Source organism: Gastrolobium bilobum, unplaced genomic scaffold (genome assembly GCF_033153095.1).
Source record: "Gastrolobium bilobum isolate Gb01-03AN ecotype WA unplaced genomic scaffold, APGP_CSIRO_Gbil_v1 utg150300, whole genome shotgun sequence".
Taxonomy (NCBI): Eukaryota; Viridiplantae; Streptophyta; class Magnoliopsida; order Fabales; family Fabaceae; genus Gastrolobium; species Gastrolobium bilobum.
The window spans coordinates 57331-63480 of record NW_026899015.1 but is presented as its reverse complement, the minus strand read 5'-3'; the positions used below and the strand labels follow the sequence as shown (position 1 = coordinate 63480).

Here is a 6150-nt window from a genome sequence, read left to right as displayed (position 1 = left end):
TGGTGAAGTTCCTATTGCCAAAATTTTCTGCATAACACACCAATACAGTGGATGGGCAGTCTGTTGAGTCATTAAGGTCACCACAGGCTGAGCATGGTTCTGTTTCAGTTGTTGTGAGTTGTAAGACTTCCATCCTTAGTGCTGCTTGGTCAGCTCTCAGGTTCTTCACTTCATTCATGAGTGATGCCAGCTGGGCTTCCATGGCTGTTTGTTTATCCAGTTCTAGCATGTCTGGCTTCCTTACTGGTTCACTCTGTCTATTGGCCATTGGAGACATCTTTCAGCAGTCCCTTCTATGATTTTGTACCTTGATTCAAGTGTTCCTATAAACAAATATCCTGCAGCAAAATCTAGGTGAGATTAAGAAGTATGGTCAAGTCCCTTATAGAAAGATTGTAACACTCCCCAACTCTCTACCCCATGGTTTGGACATTTTCTTATGATGTCCTTGTATCTCTCTCATGCTTCATAGAGATTTTCTCCATGAAACATTCTAAAGTTAGAGATTTTAGCTCTAACATCAGCTTGTCGAGACATAAGGAGAAACCTCTCTATAAACTTGTTAGAGAGTTCTTCCCATGTGTGAATTGATCCAGGGGTGAGAGTTTTCATCCATGTTTTAGCTTTTAAGCCCAAGGAGTGAGGGAACAACCTCATTCTCATGCTCTCCTCTGTTACACCCTCAGCTTTAAAATTATCACAAATATCTTGGAATGTTGTGAGGTGTGTGTAAGGATCTTCTGCAGGGAGTCCATTGAAGACCCCTGCTTCCCTAATCATGTGGAACATGATAAGTTTTAGTTCAAAATTTGGTGCTACAGGGGGAAGGATTACTCCCCTATCTGGTCTGTTCCTGAAAGGAGCTGCCAAAGTTCTGAAGTTCTATTCATGGGGAACCTCTTCATTGTTATTATTGTGATCAACCATGTTTTCAGGAAATTCTTCCCTGAGGTTCCTTCTTCTCCTATGGAGTGTACGTTCTGGCTCAGGATCAAAGAGAAACTCAGATGCTTCAATAGAGTGGTCAGAGTCTGTTTCAAACTCTTCACTCATAAACCAATAACACAAGGTATATATATGCACAACAGATTCAGTTATAAAGAGAGAAAAAAATATAAAAGTAAAGTCAGATATATAGTATATGTGTTAGAAAACAATGATAAGAACAACAGTTAGTGTTTCTATCCCCGGCAATGGCGCCAAAAACTTGTTGGGTGGTTTGCTGATGGTGGAAAAATATAAGTTCTGATAGGGGACGTTCCTCTGTTCTTGCAGAACACAGATTTGTCCCTTAGTTCCAACCCAAGCACGCAAGTGCACACATTAAGTAATAAAGGGAGTATTAATGCCCAAATTATCGTTCCCACGAGGATAGAGTGCTAATTATTGTTTTATCACTGTTTAGAAAGAGTGAAAATGAGAAGAAAAGTTAGTAAATGAACTGTCTGGTCAAACGTTCCCTACTGTCTTGACAACGTTCCTCAGGAACAGTAGGTTCAATCTGATGGGAAACAGTTGCTCGCTGCGTTATGTATGTGATCCTTCCTGTTTAGAAGAAGGTGAGATAATAATCATTGGAGTTTTTATAAGTACTAAATAAAATAAAAACTACTAAAACAGAAATAACTATAATCAAGAGACAACAAGGTGGTGGTTAAAACAGTTTAACAGAAGGAACGGATTTACTGCTTCACTCTTAAAGGGGCTGTTTTCTTTGCTCAAGACTTAGCACCTTTTGGCTTTGTCCCAGTTTCTTTGCCTGCCAACTCTGATTCCTCAGCTCATGGTCTAGATGGCTCACAAGTTTCCATATTCCTATGGCTCCCTTGACTTCAACAGGTATTTAGTTCAAAACCTTAAAATGGACGAGTTGGCCCCTTATTCCTAAGGTGACCAGTATCATTTTTGCCATGACATCTACCTTCCCCCAATGGCTAAGCTATCTGAAATCCCTTCCTTATGGAAGTTCCTTTTTCAGTATGTACCCAATTTTCATTGGCGCACAATGAATATAACTTACTTAGCCAAAGAAATACAAAAAGCTTTGGTCAAGAGTTTTGAAAACAGTTCTTTAAGAGTTTCATAGTTTACCCGTTCCACAGATAGTTCAGCTCATGGCTGATAGTTTGAACATAATTATTCTCAACTGAGATCACATAGACCCGAGATTCAGTCAAGAGATAACGATTGGAACTAAGAGAAAAACATTTATATTAATTTAAAAGACAGTTTACAAAAAGAAACAGAAAATGGAGAAAGATGGGTATTTGCTCGTGAGGAGTCTTGATGGTTGTTTACAGAGAAGAGAAGAGGGGTTGTCACTTAACTACAGTTACAACTTAAAATTAAACTAAGTTACTAACTACTACTAAGTGATCTCTTCCTTTCGGACTGCAAACTCTCCAGGATTCGATGATGTTTTTGTGTGAGGGTGGTCCTATTTATAGCTGGAAGAGGAGTGGCAAGACTGTAATTCCTTTGGAGCTAGTTGCTTGAATGAGGGGACGGAACTGTGGCAGCAGAGTGTGAAGCTTGCGTGAATTGCTGAATGGAACAAGGTTTGGTGATGATTAGCCGTTGTTTGCAGACCTTCCCATGTTTTGCTTCTGTTTTCAGCCAATGAGAACTCTTGATTCTCTGCTCTTCACGTTTCCAGCTGCTCAATTGGTGCACCGCCTTGCTTTTTAGAAATCTTTAACTCTACGTTACCTGCAAAGTGTACAGAAGCATTAAATGAATGGAGCAGGTTCATTAAATGTGTCTCAGTCTGTTCCCCTTTTAATATATTTTAAAGGAATACGTTACCATTCGTTCCCCCACCGTGTTTTTGTCACAAATGTGTAAAACAAGTGATTTTCATGCTGAAGTTGCTCATCAGATGAGGGAACGTATGTTATTTTGCCATCAAAATGGGCTTAGATGAGAACGAATTTACGTCTAATAATCAATGGACTTAGGATTACATATGAACAACAAAAGCATGGTAAATACAACTACATGCATTACCATGTTCATATACTAAGTCCTCTACACAATGAATGTCAACAAAATAGAGGAATCTCTCAAAATGACATATGAATCTCATGCATCAACTCTGTCTCCCACTAGGTGGGCTTCTTGCCCGAAGCTCCAATGTGCTCACCTGAACCTGAAATGATGCCCCCAAACGCGGGGTGAGATATACAAATATATCTCAGTAAACCAAGGGTACTAGAGGATCACTCCACCCCATGGCTCACTCAATGTGTACAATTAAACATTATGTAAGAATGCATGACATACAATATCACAAACAACTGGGGACAAATCCGAGAACATCCACATTAGGATTCCATTCAAGGACCCCATCATATAACTCCCGGAATCTTCCTGGTGCCTCTCCCATGGATAAGACGACCCTATGGCAAAACCCAACTAGAACTCCTCATGAGCCCTATCCAGCGGAAGTCCCACGTTTGGATCATCCTGGTACCGCTCCCAGAGTCGGCCCCACGGCAACAACCTGACCGGAATCCCCAAAGGATATCTCCAGCGGAAGTCCAAACCAACACACATCTACTGGCCAGAGACCACAAACATTTCACACAAAAACAAGCAATAATGTACATAATCACACAATGCCAAAAACACATAATCCAACCACAATCTTCCACTAGGTGTGGTGGAGCACACAAGGGACTAAACCCAAGTTCCAAAGGTTTACCTCTACTCCAAGCACAATGCTCCAAAACGTACGCTCCAAGTTCAATCCTCCACTATCGCGTCCGTGAGAGGCAACCTATATTGATCAAAAACATTGACCATCAATTAAATGCAAGCAATTCATCAATTTCACAAAACTTATAACCAATTTTAGCCACTTTGGCCAAATGGCCCACATCATTAATTTCACCTATCTCACTCACATTACCCATCAAACTTACAATTTATTCACTAACACCTCAACCATTAATTTACCACATTCTCACATCATTTTTCCCTAAAATCCTTCTATGGTTCGAATCCTCTAATTAAGCATACACCAAGACTTTCAATTCAATTTAACACTTATACACATCATTTAATCCTATAATTAATTCATACCAACATACAATCAATCTCTCTCAACCTTCACATTCATGATCACCACCAACCATTTCATCAATTTCCACCAAATTTCACTAAGTTACAAAATTATATATCACCATAAATTTTATTGGTTCAATCATCATTATACATCTTTACAAGCAATAATTTACAAAGGAGTAACATCATTAAAGGTTCCTAACTACCCCATTCATCAACACATCATCAACACAAAAACCCATTTTGTGATTTCTACAAAAACTCCATGAAAATAGGAATACTTACAACCAATAGCTTCCTAAGGCTCCAAGGGTTGATAATCAAGTGTCCATTCAAGCCAAAGCACCACCAATGGCCCCCATTTTCCTCAAAACCGCCACCCCTTCACGAAGGAGGATCTTCTCACACACTCTCTCTTTGGAAGATTTCTTAGGATGGAAGATGATCACAAGAGGTAGAGGAACAACTTTGATGTTTGGAGTTTTGTGATTTGGTGGCTAGAAAAGGGAGTTCCAAAATCCAAAACTTGGAGCCCCTTCAATGGAGAAAATGCACGGGAGAGAAGGAGAGGGAAGAGAGAGAAAGTGATGGAGAAAAATGAGTTTTGAAGTCACTTAAGCCACTTAAACCATAGGTGGGTCCCGCATGCGATTTAACTTTAATCAATCATCTAATTTAAACCACAAATTAATAACCTACGTATTTTTCTCGTTCGGTTCATATTTTTGTTTCCTAAAAATACTGACAATATTTTTACGCTTATCGGTACAATTATACCGCAGTATTTTTACACCGGTAAAAACATTATTCACCAAATTTTCTGAAACTTGCCTATCCACTCGATTTTTCGTCCTGAATCCATTTCTCGCAATATTTTTATCATTTGAGACCTTCTACTCAGTTTTTTATGCCTAGGGATACGTGTTTGGTAAATTACCATTTTGCCCTTTCTATGTATTTTGACCCTAATTTCAGGATTTTCGCTAATTCTACCATTTTAACCCACATTATCACATAAAAATATATATTTAGAACTACAAGGTGTTATAATAATAATAACAGCAGACATCTAACTCAGCTCAGGCCTCCTGTCGCTAGAGGTCTCAACCCCCGCATTACCTGAACCTGAAATATGTGCCCCAAACGTGGGGTGAGATCTCTAAAAAGAAATCTCAGTAAGACAAGGGGTCCTTAAGGATCTTCCACCCCAAGCTCACTTACATGTGCAATATAAGTTCTAAAGCGGTTTACACAATATATAAGTTCCAAAGTCAGTATAGTGCACAGATAACCATGTCATGTGTATCAATATAATCTACTGGCCAGAGAAATGCAGGATATACGTCTATCTCCTACAAATAGTGCAAGACGCTACTTACATCCACCTCAGTCTCACCATTTTGCATGACGCTACATACTCAGGCTTACCGTCAAAGTGGAACAACACATGGATATTATAAGGCCCTTACACATAACAGTTCAAAAGCATTCCAATCATCAAAGCATGAAAACACATCATGCATATAAACCATTCCCCCATGGGGTATGGTGGAACCAACAATGGCTAAACCGAGGACATGAAAGCTTACCTTGCAAGCTAACGATCCAAACCAAGAGTACACAATCTCAAAGCCCAAACACAGCAGAATCACAATCTGTTTCAGACCAACAATATATCAATAATCATACTTAACAAGCAGAGATCACAAAGACAGCGCCTTTTTCTTTACGTATTACGTCTTTAGGCTTCTCACAAAGTCACAAGCCCTTAATCACTTAGATTCTTACTTAACTAGTCAATACAGAAGCTCAACTTAACTAATCTAGGGTCCACAAACCCCAAACATCATTCTGTATGAACAATGCAGCTACTGTTCTTCAAAATCCCAGAACATCTGGATATTTGTCGGGGGCATATCCGGATATCAATATCCAGATATCTGACTTGCAATATCCGGATATCAATATCTGGATATTCATAACCCCATATCCGGATATTTCTAACCCAATATCCAGATATTTCGCGGCAGAACTCAGAATCTGCATTTCGCGAGATATCAATCCAAAGGTTCAACTTTTACCGAT

General features: G+C 39.3%; 1 non-coding gene across 1 annotated transcript; it reads left to right on the top strand.

Moving 5' to 3' along the window:
• Positions 1–415: 415 nt before the first annotated feature.
• Positions 416–522, top strand: LOC133286235 (small nucleolar RNA R71). The gene has a single exon (XR_009748103.1). It is a non-coding gene; the product is annotated as a small nucleolar RNA R71 (small nucleolar RNA).
• The last annotated feature ends 5628 nt before the right edge of the window (positions 523–6150 follow it).